The 15,164-nt window shown below is 39.3% G+C and overlaps 1 long non-coding RNA gene across 2 annotated transcripts; it reads right to left on the reverse strand.

The window, feature by feature from the left end:
- Positions 1-2,647: 2,647 nt before the first annotated feature.
- Positions 2,648-14,282, reverse strand: LOC308397029. 2 transcript variants are annotated; one of them, XR_013971684.1, is made up of 3 exons: positions 14,205-14,282; positions 9,742-10,011; positions 2,648-5,481 (listed from the first exon to the last, which is right to left on the reverse strand). It is a non-coding gene; the product is annotated as an uncharacterized lncRNA (long non-coding RNA). The 2 variants fall into 2 exon arrangements; XR_013971685.1 differs by lacking the exon at positions 2,648-5,481 and adding an exon at positions 8,092-9,560.
- Positions 14,283-15,164: the final 882 nt, after the last annotated feature.

The raw sequence follows: 15,164 nt of genomic DNA on the forward strand, positions 1-15,164 counted from the left end.
TATAAACTTAGAAACTAAGATTGTTACTTAGTGTTGTATGTATTACCAACACAATGGAAGTACTATGTGAAGATTTAAAATATCATGTCATGTCACTACTTCTTCAGTCACCTTTCTCACTCACTGTGTTAATAGACCTCTCTGCATTGAATCATACTTGTTATTAATCTCTCCCTATTTTCCACAGCATGTCTTTCATCCTGTCCTCCTTCTCTCATTCCAACCAGTCGCAGCAGATGGCCGCCCCTCCCTGGTTCTGGTTTCTTCGTGTTAAAAGGGAGTTTTTCCTTCCCACTGTCACCAAAGTGCTTGCTCATAAGGGGTCATATGATTGTTGGGTTTCTCTCTGTAAGTGTTATTGTAGGGTCTACCTTACAATATAAAGCGCCTTGAGGCGACTGTTGTTGTGATTTGGCGCTGTATAAATAAAATAAAATTAAATGTTGACCTCTGACCTGATGGTCTGATGACTGTCTGTAGTCATAATGACCATCATCTTCACCTTTGTCCTTTTATAACGTGAGAAAGGTTTTCTGTAACACCCGCGCTGCTTTATTTAGCTGTGGCATCTTTGGCAGCCGGTGCTAAATTCCTGTGTTACAGCAGCATTATTGTTTTATTGTTTCTCTAATCAATTAGAGCCAGGTATTACATATTACAAACATAACATCTTTCATGAACATCTTTTCCATTTTCACAAGGTAAAGTGACTTCACCTCCAACTATGACAATAAATTTAATTTCTTCCAGGTGCTGCTGTTGAGGAAACAGCAAACACAACACTTTCTGTCAGTAATTAATACTTTACAAAGTAAACTGTAATATAAATACAAGTTTTTGATTGTTGTTTAAATATATGTTATATATTTGTTTCCTTACCTTTAAGTAAAAAAAAAAAATCTAAAATAGAAAGATATTAAAAATCTTTGCTCCAAATTATCAGCTTTTTCTTCTTTTATCTCCTGTTCTCAGTCTAGCATCTCTCAAAGGTTTCTGTTGCACTCTGTCATGAGCAGAAATGTGGTATCTACTTCCTGTGGTTAATGTCTCCTCCCCATGAGACTATAGTGTTGTTTATTTTAAGGTAGGTAAGCTCATAGTATCTCTTTCAGATTTGATTCATAACCAAAGACAAAAACAACATTTTTATTTAAAATGTTCTGAAACATAGTACATCCACATGCACTTACGTAATGTGTCGACAGTTGACTTTAGGAGATGGGAATCATGCATATTTTGTGTGGACATATTGCAATTATATTTGCAGCCTCAGACTATGAACACACAGATTCTGATAATTAGACAGCATTACAAAACTGTGCTTCTGCTGTAAGAGTCTATGTCAATCATATTATTTTACTTCATTGTTTAGTTACCATTTTTTGGATGTTTGATACTTGGCAATGCTGATACTATTTTAGAGGTGTGACAAATGATGCCGCTTCTGTTTTTCTGAGAACTGAGAAGCACTCAGGCAAGTGTGGTCACAAATCACAAGATATTCATCAGGTGTGATCAAAACAATGATGTCAGTCCTAACTGATCTATTATTATTTTGTGAGACTTATTAAATTTAAATGCAAAAAAAATGTTGCTAAACTCTAAATATAATATTTGCTAGAGGCTTTGTACATGTTTGTGTGTGTGTGTGTGTGTGTGTGTGTGTGTGTGTGTGTGTGTGTGTGTGTGTGTGTGTGTGTGTGTGTGTGTGCATTGTGTTTAGACATTGGTACAAGGATCCACAACAGCAGAATATCCTTGTCATCTGATCTGGTCTCACACTGTGTCTGTATAATACAGTTCATGTCAGTTTTATGTATATAGTGCCAATTCACAACAGTCACCTGAAGATAAGGACCCTACAATATCAAAAGGAAACCTTAATAATCAGATGACCCCCTATAAGCAAACACTTAGCGACAGTGGGAAGGGAAAAGCATCCCTTTAACAGTCTTGATGAATGCTCAATCCTCCAGCAGAACCAGTCTCAGGGACGGGCAGCTAGTGGTGGGCAAATGAAGCTTTCTGAAGGATTGAAGTGTGTATTCAAAAGGGGCTCATTACTCTAAACCTTTGAACACAGTCTTCTTTAGTAGCATCTGGTGGTCAGAAATATGAAGTGCGGCTTGCGTCTATAAATTAAAATCAACTTTTTCATTATGATTGTTCACTCTACAGATCTAAGTTGACAGCTTCTTTTAAAATATCACATATAAACAAAATAATGTTATGTCTATTTGAATATTAATTAATAAACCTTCCTTGTTTAAACATGTAAAATGATGTGGTCTCATTTGTACTGTGACTACTTGACATTTGTAAACATGATAAATTAAAAATAAATCAATCAATGATGTATAATAATACACAACACAGTCATATACTAGGTTGGGAGTATGTTTGTGGTGTGAGGTCTCTGCCCCCACATGGTTATGTGATTAACCAGTGGACAGATACATTTATATATAAAATACTATAACTTACATGTATAATGTATTTCTAATTTATTTTTTTAATCTGGGTAAAATAAAAAGTTCAAGTTCAAATTTATTCGCCACATGCAGGTTGCCCTGCAGTGAAATGAACCCGCCCCCCGACCTTACACACACAACACAGACATCACATGGGGATACAAGTCAGAGAACGGTTGCATTGCAGAAAAAAACACTGAAATGTACACTACAATGGGAAAAGTACAAGAGGAAAAAAAGAGACCTCTACTCATGCTGGGCTACAGGAGGACAGCATGTGAACAGGAAACAAAAAAACTCCTCTGCACAGAAAGCACATAAATGTCCACAGTACAACATTATAGAGCACATGACCAGCAACAGGGTTGGGTAGGGGATAAGGAGTAATCCCAGGCAACACAGCAGCCATCCTGCCACTGCGCCGACTCACCAGCACGGGCCCAGACCCGCCTCGTGTTCCCAGGAGGCAACAAGCATCGAAGGCATTGGAAGGGGAGGGGGGATGTGTGAGTGCTTATCAGTGTAAGTGTATGTGTGTGCGTGTCCGTAGTTCAGCTGAGACAGTGTCCTTCACCCTATCAGGCTAAGTAAACAGTCTACTAGCCAACCCATGTGGCCTTGCATGGGATGGGAAGAATAGTCATCACACAGTTGTTATCAGGGAGTTTTTGTTCGGCTCCAGCCTTGGACCCGTGCAGCTGGCGCCGTGGTGTCCGCATGTTGATGTTGTTGATTTTTCTTTTATGCGAGCAGCTCAGGAGAATTTCAAAGCTGTTCTTAACACTCCGACACTGGTCTCTCAATCTCCCATTGGAGAACCGCGAGCCTCCCCATGATGGTATCAAACTTCTGTCCCGTGGTGTTGTCATTCTTGTACAGATACAAACATAACAGATATAAGGTTATTATTTTTGTTGTTTATTTATGAACAGGCCGAAAGTCCTCACTGGCTCCATGTCATTAAGTCACACACTGGTTCGCTATCTCTGGATGGACATACCTAAACACATCACAAATCCCGCCAATGATTCACTTCCTCGTAAACCATTGAATCAGGTACTGAAGCAGTGACATACTGAATTGAGCTTTGGATATCACTGATCACGTGACTTTGACCAGATGAACCGAGCTTCGGCACTGTGCTTCTGAAGTTCTGTGTTGGGTTGTTGTTTTTTGTGGTTGTTTTTTCTGATACCTGGGACAGAAATAATTGGTTTTAAGCCTGATCTAAAATGTAGAGATGGTCTGTCTCCTGAATCCTAAAATGGCAGGGGTCTTTTAAAAACTCTAGGAACAGCAAGTAAACCTACAGTCTGAGAGCAAAGTGCTCTACTGGGATAAAAAGGTAGTACCTCCATTGCTGAAGCTGCTGCACTCAGCTGTGGCTGCAAAGTGGTTGGTGCCTGTGGTCAGGGTTTTAATAGTTTTGCAATGTTCATTAGTTTTTATTTTTATTTAGTTTTGACTTCAGATTTTCAATTTTATATCAGTTTTAATTAGTTTTTACCAATTGTTTGCTAGTTTAGTTTTTATTTTTTTGAAAATCCTTAGTTTCAGTTTAGTTTTGATTAGTTTCAGTTATAGTTTTAGTTGTGTTTGCAATAATTAAGTGCAACAAAATCCCAGTTTCATCATATCAGTCATTCTCTTCTGCTTATCCTTGGGTATGTTGCTATTCCAGCTACCATACCCTGCACTCTGGACAGGTCGCCTGTCTGTCGCAGGGCTAACACGCAGAGACAGACAACTCACATTCCCACCTATGGGTTCTTTAAATAAATAAATAAAGGCAGATGAACAACCATTGATACCAGGCAAATATAAAATTTATATCTTGGCCCCAATGAGACTATTAACTCTTGCAGCACCGGGTGTTCGTAATTTTGGTTCAAGTGAATTGATAAACCTTTTGAAGGCAATTGACTCACACAGTTATGTAGATATCCCCGTCCTGTTGTCTCGGGATGCATCACGCTGCCTTGCCTGGGGTTAGCTTCTGTTTTCTGGGGATGAGGTTTGAGTGCGCTCCCTTACCTTCTCAAGGTAAGCTAGGTTAGCCTTCTTGTGTGAGCTTTTCAAGTGCACTTTAAGGTTTGTGGGATTTTTTTCCCCTTTAGAAATGTCCCTCATAATTTGTCTCTTTCCACTACAAGACACTTGCTTTATCCAAAACACAGTCATATTCAAAGTAATCCCAAATTGGACTCCGGCGCTTTCTCCCGACTTTTCCTGACATGATTCTGCGCGTGGACGGAGCAGCAACACAGACGACTCGACTAACATACTGCCACCTGCTGGCATAATGAGACATAGCAAGAAAAAAATCTGGAAACTAAACTTCATTTTCACCCTTGACTATGACACACACACATCTACGAAAACTAAACACATTTTTGCTATAAATTCAGTTAATTTTAGTTAGTTTTGTGAACACATATTACAGTTTTAGTTAGTTTTCCTTTTTTTGTTTTTATTTTTATTTCCGTTAACGAAAATGTTTTTTCACTTCTAGTTTTCGTTATTTCGTTAGTTTTCGTTAACGATAATAACCTTGCCTGTGGTGGTGCTAAAACCCGAACCACCATGGGTAGATAGCACTGACATTATGAGAGGTTTTATTCCCTCTGATTTAATTTTGGTAAGCTTAGCAGATGTTACTGTAGATGCTCCTGGGGTCAGTTTCTGCCTTCGTCTTCGCAGCAGAATAAGTCACCGCCTCCTCGTTTTTGACCTGCTTCACACAACATTTACATAAGTCAGATCGTTACAAAGATTTTGATGTTGAGTTCAGTTTTTTTATTCAGTTTTTAAACAACTCACTGATTGAAATCAGAGGAGTTGAAGATAAATATATGCTTTGTAATACATCCTATTATATAGCGCTGCAAAGAAAATTTAAGATAAGATCATAATTATTGTAGGAAAAAACTGACAAACTTACCTTTTACTTCAGAGTTTTTTGATTGGAGTGGTCAATTGTGGCGTAGATGATATTCTCCTCTGGCTCGTTCTGATTAGAAACACAGTGGTTTAGATTGCATAAATATCAATACACAGAACTCCGCTCTTGGGTGAGAACTTTGACATCATAAATTCCATTTTAGGTCAACAAAAATACTTTCAGAAACTACAATATGTTGCATTTCTAACAATTATCAGTTTGTGCATTTTCTCTTTACCCTTTTTCTGTTAAAAAAAACTTTGGGGAATCTATAAAGGTGAAAATTCAATATGAAAGGATCAATGTGAACATAACCATAACCCTCATTTGTCTTTCTGACAGGTCAATGGGTCACTGTCTCCTGGTGGATCTTAATAGGTTAATTTAACTTTAATCTTAATTTGGCTGTACTTTAACAAGTATGATCAGATTATTGCAGTTCAATAATCTGCCACATAGGGCAGCACGGTGGCACGGTGGTTAGCACTGCTGCCACACAGCAAGAAGGTCCTGAGTTCAATTCCACCATCAGGCCGGGGTCTTTCTGTGTGGAGTTTGCATGTTCTCCCCGTGTTTGCGTGGGTTCACTCCGGCTTCCTCCCACCGTCCAAAGACATGCAACTTGTGGGGATAGGTTAATTGGATAATCCAAATTGCCACTAGGTGTGAATGTGAGTGTGAATGGCTGTCTGTCCCTGTGTGTTAGCCCTGCGACAGACCGGCGACCTGTCCAGGGTGTACCCTGCCTCTCGCCCTATGACAGCTGGGATAGGCTCCAGCACCCCCTGCGACCCTGAAAAGGAGAAGTGGAAGCAGATGGATGGATGGATAGTTATGAGGAGAATCCTGGAAGCATGGTAAGGTGTTGTAAACTAATTCAGAAAATAAATCAATGTCAAAAAACAAGAATTAGAGGTGGGCAAATGCCATTTAATCTTAGGAGATTTCTAGAGTATAGCACTTTTTTTTTTCTCTAAGTACAATTTTTTCCAAAAATTTGGAGTTTATCCTCAAAATGATCCATCATATTTTTAACCCTCCTGCCATCCTTTAAAAAACTCACACCCATCACCCTAGGGACCATTCTCAGCCACGCCATAAAAAGACCATATATCCATATTTTATTCCACTTTAAATTAGCCAACCTTGTAAAACTACTTCTCCCTGAAATATTCATGTAAAGTTTTAATTATATTTTCGTTGTTTTAACCCTTCAAATCCCAGTGTTATTACATGAGCGCCCTGTGTTATAAGCCCCAAAAACCAAAAAACGAAACTAAATATTTCCACAAAAAACCAGTTGAAGTAATATGTGATTGTCATTATAAGTAGGCCTTTAGATGGACCAAAGATTGGCACCAACATACATTTTGACCTGCCATTATTTTGTTTGCATTTTTTTTGCAATTTAAAAATTAAAACTTCAAGGCCCTGAGTCTTCATTGACATCCAAGAAAAGAAGAAAAAATAAAATCATATGATGATAATTTGGGGTTGAAAAATAGCGTTTATAATGGAAGTCAATGGGCAGAAAATGGTCCCCAGGGTGATGGGTGTGGGGATTTCTGCTGCTCAGCCATTTTAGGCTGATTTAAGGAATTCACACTGGAATATTAACATTGACAGGTAAAAACTATCCTGTGGCAAGTTTGGTTATATTCCACTGAACACAGTGGAAATGGCAGCCATTTAACACATAGCAGTGGCACAAAAAGGTCCCAAGAAGGCAGGAGGGTTAAATGCAGATTAATCAGATTAATGTTGATATCTATCTAATATAGATATTACCTAACTAGCTAATATCTACTATATGTTAATTGTAAATTTGATATTTCAAAGCCATAACGTAAAGATTTATCAAGGTAGCAATGTTACCTCACAGCAAGAAGATCCAGGGGAATTATTATGAATTACTTTGTTCAAGTGATGACAAATATTAAAGCTTAAGAATCATAACTTGGCTTTATTGAGTACCGCTGTACTTTTCAGTGCTTTTATTCTACCAACAGCTACTTAATGGGAAACACCTATACGTTAAGCAAGGCAGCCCTAGCAGAAACTAATAGACAGCATATATGGACCCATTTGAAAACAAGATGTTACACTATAGTCTATAGGTTTAGCCACTAATAATAAACTAATAATTAAATGCAATCATAAATAAACCTGTAGAGCCGGAAAAGGGAGATTTTCTTTTTCATTTTCACCAAGTGTTTAATTGTTGGGGTCTCTGTGTATTTCTAAATGGAAATTATTCAGACATTACAAAAGAAAAAGAACCTAATGATGAAATCAGTATTGCATTAAAGCTTATGTTCATTGGGCCGCCTACAGTCTTCTATAAAAGGTTGGTGAAGACATTTGTCGCTGGATTTCTGTAAACAAGCTTTACATCAGAAAAGGTGATGCCATTTCCTATTTCTTATGAATTAAAAGGCAGAATTTCAGAGGAAGTTATGTAGTTACTATTGCCCAATTACCATTTAAATAACACAAGATCCTAAATTTTGTCATAACATTTTAATTCCTTAATTTGGTATCTTTTGTGTTGATGTTGTTACGAAATCAGTTTCACCCCGGTTCTTTTATTCCTCGGGCATCCAGAGACGGCACCGGACTCAGTAGTCATTTTCACAAAAACCTTTATTAATCTTTATTCATCTTCATTTAAGCATGCACTTCTAGAAGAGGAGATGTGCAAGGCCAGTGTCCCTCTGCAAATCTTCCCTCCTTTGTCTGTGAAACATAGCTTTGTAGAAGCGACCCTATCATAAAACCCCCATGGTGTGCTGCAAACTTGTGTCTGTGTGTGTATACACGAACACGTGAGTGCCTGTGTGTGCACATACCCGTGTGTCCATGTGAGTGCACGTGAGTGAGTGTGCATGTAGGTGTGGGTGTGTCGTAACAGCCAAAGCACTGTGTGTGTGACTTCCTGCCGGTCATAAAAGTAATCTCCTCACCCAAGCTAAACCAAATTCCTTTAGACAACATACAAAACAGAGTTAACAGATTACAAACACTGAGACCCCCACTCTGCATCCACTGGGCCATTGGCCCCTTGTTGTCTTACAGTTACAGATAAGCGTGTGGAGAGTCTCCTGCAAACCTACTTCTAAGTTTATAACAATTATGAGTTTTTATTAAAGGTACAAGCATCAGCAATCCCCAACTGTAGCTTCCTGTCTCCTTTTATGACAGGCAGACCCCCAGTGTCCATAAATTCCTGTCCCTCAACAATTACACACTCTCAGGCCTACAGCTAAGCCAAACTAAAACACACAGACAAATCCTTCCCTGTTCCTCTCATCTACTGCTGGACCCTCTTATCTAAGCAAATTTAACACATTATATTCTAATAATTATTTTCTTGTACTCACAATGTGCAATGCTGCTACATTTTATTCAGCAAGAAGAACTGAAACTGCAGTGAACAAAAGCCCATATCCTTATCATTGTGACAGTCCAAAGGCAGGTAACAATACCGGGGTGAATGACTGGATAATTTACCACAGATGGGGAAAAAATGTGGGGGATTATTAAAATGGAAATTCTTATATAGTGAAGCAAGGTCAGGTTTATTTGTCTTAGATGGGTGGGCAAAACCAAAAATCCAAGTCAGAAATAACAGGGATTGAGCGTGGTTATTATCTTTATCTGCTAACCCAGGCTCTCAGGCCCTCAGGCTCTGCTCTCATACAAAAGAGCATTTCATCATTTCATTTTCTGACCAGGTGAGTGCAACTCAGTCCTAGTTCAGGGATTAGCTGAGAAGTATGATTATTACATTAGAGACAAACAATCTCTAATTTAACTCTGACACAAATAGTAAAGTGCTCATATTGACACAAAGATGTCGTTTGGTGTCCAAAGCTTACTTTGAAATAAGAACACGTGATATAAATTTCAAATTTTTTGAGTTTTTTTTTCATTCACTCTTATGTCTTCAAGTGGCTTTTTGCATCCTGAAAAGGCAGAGAGCACAGCAATTAGATTCAAATGTCAGATTGTTTATCAGTGCTCTATCAGGATCTAAATCGTCTCATCTCTGTCTCTGAGGACAAAAACAGTGATTGCAGTCATTAGGATCACTGCTCCAATGCGAAGAGTCCACATGATGTAGCTCACAGGAAACTGATCTGTGTACTCTATGAAAAACAGTACAAAAAAATGTCATGCTTTTGTAACTTTATTATTAAAATCTGGTCAAATTAATGTTTGAACATTTGGAAACTACAGTAAATTACTTCTACAAATAAAACCAAAGCTTTATTTATTGAAGTGCATAATTCAGATTATTTTGAAATTCATTTAAGCTTCTTATCATACCTATAGGTGTGTAGTGAGCTTCTATCTTCACACTGTTGTTCTTGATATACTGGCAGGTGTATGTTTTGTTGTGGGCCCTCTGAGGTTTCACAGTCAAAAGAGAAACACACATCGGTCCAATGTCCCTCGCACCACTGCCGAGCAGCACAGTTCCTGTTTCGTTCAACCAGACGATGCTGTTCTCGCCACACAATTGGGAGTCAGAGTATTTGAAGAGAGTGCACGTTAATGTGATGTATCCATCCCAGTTTTGCGTCTGAGATGCTGCAACTGAGAGAAAACAGGTGATAAAAGAAATCTAAAACTCTGTAACAGGTCCTCAGAACTTTTCCCACATTTCAAACAAATTTCACTGGATTCACTGGTGAGATTTCCCTTTTAATCTGTTGTTTCAGAGGTCGGCATGAATCTGAAACCTTTTAAATTCCCAAACTAAAACTGTTATATGATGTTTGGTCAAATCTTCGCCTCTTTCACAGTTTGTTAGTCTGCAGTTACTGCTTGCTGAATGTTCTGTGTACGCAGTTAATTTATTAAGACAAAAATGTAGTGAACATAACTGTAGTGTTTGGGAGGAGAGTCAAAGTGAAGAAAAGGATATGAGATTTGTCCAAGCTCAGAATCATTACAGTCTAAGTACTCACTGTTCAAAATATGCAGACCCACAATTGTATCCTGGGCTGTAGTGTTCCCAGACCAACACCAGTAAAGGCCAGCATCTTCAGCAACAATGTTCCTGATGCCCAGGGAGCAGTTACTGTACAGACTCAGTCTGGCTGCTTGAGCTGAGTTCTCCATAATAGCGCCATTCCAAACCATTTCTATTGTCTCAGAGTTATCTCTGTTATAAAACCACGTAATGATGGAGCATGATGAGTTCAATGAGGATGTGTTATCACAGGGGAGAACGACATCATTTCCCAGTGTGTAATAAACATCGATGTAGGTTTCACTGATGCATGCTGCAAAGAAATAAATATGTTTATTCTACTTTCTTTTTTCTTTGAATCCATGTATTTACCTATCAATCAATACCAAGAAACAGGAAACTTAAATGTTCATTTTTTTGCCCACAGCCTATAAAACTAATAGGAACCTCTCATACTCATGCTAATTTGAACTTTCTTTTTTTTTTCATAATCATTTCTGTGATGTAGGTTACGTTCCTTCACTTATTTTTCTGACTTTTATTTGAAGGCTTAAGTTAGGGTGGCATGATATTGTGATTGAAAGAAATCTCCGTCCCGGGTTTCTCCGTGGATCGGGTTTCCTCCAAGGCGTGAGCACCGATAAGCAGAGTTTTGTCCTTTCCTTATAAGATTCCTAATTATTCAAAGTAACGCTCAGGTATGCCGTTCAGCTGGGTTAGTTACGACGTCGGGAGCAGTTAGGAGAACAAAATGATACAGAGACTGTTCAGGTTGCTCTCCCACAATCAACTCAAAGGTTTATTCAGTATACAACAGTTTATATAGAAGAAAAAAAGGTTCGTGTGTCAGCAGGTTCTCAGTTCAAACCGGTACAGACCAAATAAGGAAACGTCTTCCTGCCTTCTGAGCAAAGAAGTATCCTTTGTGTAGTTTATCAGTTCAGCTACAATTTATGATCATCCCAGCAAAATACACTCCTAGACATAGAATACAGAGTTCTTTCATTAGTGAATTCTGAAACAAACCACCTGGCCTTTAACAAGCTCTTTTCTAAAGAATAAGGAAGGGAGGATGGGAGTAAGGAAGTGGTCTCGTCTCTGTGGTATTTTCGACCTTGGGGTACCAGCCTGTGAGTCTTACACATTAATTCTTGGGTCACAGAGAAAGAGAAAAACAACTAGTAAATGGGCCTTATTGAGTAACAGTTTTCCTGTATAATATCACTATAAAACAATATCCTGTAAATGCTACCATGGTATCAAAATATCACAACAGTGATCATCAGCAATTGCTACATTTCAAATGATGTTATATTGCTAAATTATTTTCAGCCCCTGAAAATAAGGGGACCATGTATATAAAACCTGTATGATGTTGGTATATCTCATAGCAAGAAAGTCCTGGGTTTGAATCCGCTGGCCAGCTCAGGTATTTCTCTGTAGAATTTAAGAATTACAGCCATTTATAAATATGGTCCCCTTATTTTGAGTTAGTGAAAATAATTGAGCAAACTAACATAATTTGAAATATAGCACTTGTTTTTAACATTTAAAAATTCTTTGCAGTCAATGGCTGTCTGAAGTCTAAAGCCCATGGACATCAACAAATGCAGTTTTTCCTCCTTTGAGATCCTCTGCTAGTCCAGCCTTCAGTTGCTGTTTGTTTGTGGGTCTCTCTGCATTCAGCTTTGTTTTTAATAATGGAAAAATATGCTCTGTTGGGTTGAGATCAGATGCCTGACTTGGCAAATGAATAACGCTACTGTGGCAGGATGTGGTTTGCAGCTCAGCTGCAGGGGAGGGGTGGAGTAGTGCATTCAATGGACAGTGCCAGGGAAGGCCTGCTGGCGCAGTTGATTTTCATCATCCTAACCACACCTTCCCTATTTCTAGTAGTTGCTGGGGCCTAGAGGAAGAGGCCCCAGAAACTGCCGGGGTTCTGGTAACGAGTGTTACAGTGGTGCCCAACTTCCAGGTGTGACGTGTCAAACCCACAGGTACCGCAGCCAGTTCAGGTGGCCCAGATGATGGGCAGATGCAGGCAGTTGTGAATGGGAGGCAGCTAGAGGACCTGTAGGTCAAGACTGGGCGTGGACACTTCCACCAGGAGTGCCCATTCATGGAAGCCAGCCATGTGTTTGGTGTTGCTGAAGTCCCAACAGACTCCCTGGCTCAGGAGGCACGTACAGGGATCCAGTAAGGTCCCAAGGGGGTACACGCCAGGCTATTGTTGACACGGGCTGTACACAGACCCTTGTCTAACAAACGCTGGTTCAGCCAGGGAGGTTGGAGGCTGAGTTGGTGGAAGTTAGATGTGTGACATACCCAAATATCCCATAGTGCCACTGCAAATTAAACATAAGGGCAAGACGCTAGAGGAAAGACTGTGCATCCCTTAATTCTGGGGACAGACTGGCCAGGGTTTAATAACCTGCTGGGGCAGTGTGCGGGGATGCATGGCCTTTAACAGTATGTAGCAGCTGTGCTGCACCTAGCAGTGACACGGGCTCGTCCGGGAGAGGAGACAGCAAGGCCCTGCTCGCCCCAGGAGATTTCCTACTAGAACAATTTCATGATGACACCCTGCACTCAGCCTTTGACCAATGGATAAAAATTGATGGTCACATGGTACACCCTGATGCAGCGCTGACCTACCAGCATTTTGTACTGATCAGAGATAGACTTCATAGAGTGAGTCATGACATTCCCAGTTGTTGGTTTCTAAAAGCCGCCAGAAAATGATATCGCCGTCGGCTCTAAAACTCCATGGCAAGGCATATGGGATATGAAAAAACTCAGGTGGACTGGCATCTCTACTGCACGTTTTACCATAATTTTGGGTTGGTGCGATTAATGTACATAAGTTTAAGGATATCATGGTTTCATCTGTTGAAAGTTTTTTTTCTGAACTGTGCATGCCCTTGAAGTTTTTACCAGCTCTCTGACAGGTTTCTGTTTTTCTGCCTAATGATGTCCTCCATCACTTCCATTCTTCTATTTGGGCCTCATATTTAGAAATCCAGTGGAAAGCAACAGTTTGAATCAAATTAATATATATTATCTGTTTTATTCGTCATGAGATACAAAAGAAAGAAAAAAAGTCTCCCCCGGCCATGAAACCACTTGCCAGTCAATTGTACAATTGCCTCTACAAAGCCTCTGAAAGTGTAAAACAGCTATGATTTCTGAACAGTTAATGCACAATTTTTATAAGATGCCTTTAAATTAAAGCCAAAAGTCAGCATTGCAATCACATCTTGACTGTTTGAATTAAAATCCACTGGTACTGATGTACAGAGGCAAAACTACAAAAATCTTATCTGTCCATAAAGTTCTTAACTCTACATCATCCCTATCAAGACCTGTGAAAAGATCAGTGTTTTTCTAGTAGCTTCTATCCTGTCATTTGCACCTCTCAGCCAACTGAAGATGTAAACATTATTCTAACACTGATATGCAGATTTCATTCTACAATTAATAATTAATAAACAATAGAAAAAACAGTAATAAACAAGAGAAATATGCTGTATATTCAACTAGAATGAACACTTAATTGATTGCTATGTGCATAGCAGAATCTACAGTAGCCCTGCTTTGTGTGAAGCGCTGGATCATAACCTTTTCAGTTTTCTGTTGCGGTTAAAGTCAATGGAATTGATCAAATTAAGGTCCAAAATCTAAGAATACAAAGATGTTGTCATTTTGTGTTGGCAATTGATGATAATTTTCCTCATGGCTACAACAATTTAAATGTTCATATTTCATAGCAACATAGTCAAGCACAAAAGTAAGAAAAGAAAATCTGAGTAATTACCTTCAAACTGAAGCATAAAAATCAGGATTGTTAAAAGTGAAGAAATGTGTTGTTGCATCTCTCTCTGCAGGCTCAAATTAGGCTCTCTGGCACAGAAGAACAGAAGTGATAACATTTCCTGTTCCTGGTTTCAGAGAAAAACTTGTGAAATAGTCCCATTCGTCACCCAATGTATCTGCAGTTTGACAGGGTATGTATGAATCTGAATGTGGGTCACAGTCCCTGGCATTGGGCACTTTTTTGTTTGATTTTACTGCTGTTCTTGTGCTCTACATTCATTTATTTTTTTATTGTTTGAGATTTGAATTCCCATTTTGATTTTGTTATTTTTGTAAGAGTAATTTCTAATGATACTGTTGAGTCTTTGTCTGTTTTACTGTCCATGTGTTACTCTTCCTGCTCTCTGCCTCATCTTTCTCTGTTCTGTAAAATTAGCTTTGTGTCTCTTTCTTGGTAATGATAACTGGACTTGCTCTCATACTGCTTTTTACTACAAACCACCAAGGGTGATCGTGGCTCAAGAGTTGGGTGTTCGGCTTATGATCGGAAGGTTGCTGGTTCGAGCCCCGGCTCGGACAGTCTCGGTTGTTGTGTCCTTGGGCAAGACACTTCACCTACCACCTACTAGTGATGGCCAGAGGGGCTGATGGCGCGATATGGCAGCCTCGCCTCTGTCAGTCTGCCCCAGGGCAGCTGGACAACTGTAGCCTGCCTTCAATGTGAGAGTGAATGAATAGTGGTATTGTAAAGCGCTTTGAGGGGTCCTGAAAAGCGCTATATAAATGCAATCTATTATTATTAATTCAAATAGGCCTTCAAGCACTTTTTCTAGCAGTCACACACACTCACGGCTACATCCAGGACAATTAGGAGATCAAACCTAGTCAAGAGCAGATGGAACCTGGGACTGAACTACTAATCTTAGAGATCTCTAATTGTTAGAGAACAGGTTCTACTGCC

The sequence above is a fragment of the Rhamphochromis sp. 'chilingali' genome (assembly GCF_963969265.1).
Source record: "Rhamphochromis sp. 'chilingali' genome assembly, chromosome: 5".
In the NCBI taxonomy this organism is placed as follows: Eukaryota; Metazoa; Chordata; class Actinopteri; order Cichliformes; family Cichlidae; genus Rhamphochromis; species Rhamphochromis sp. 'chilingali'.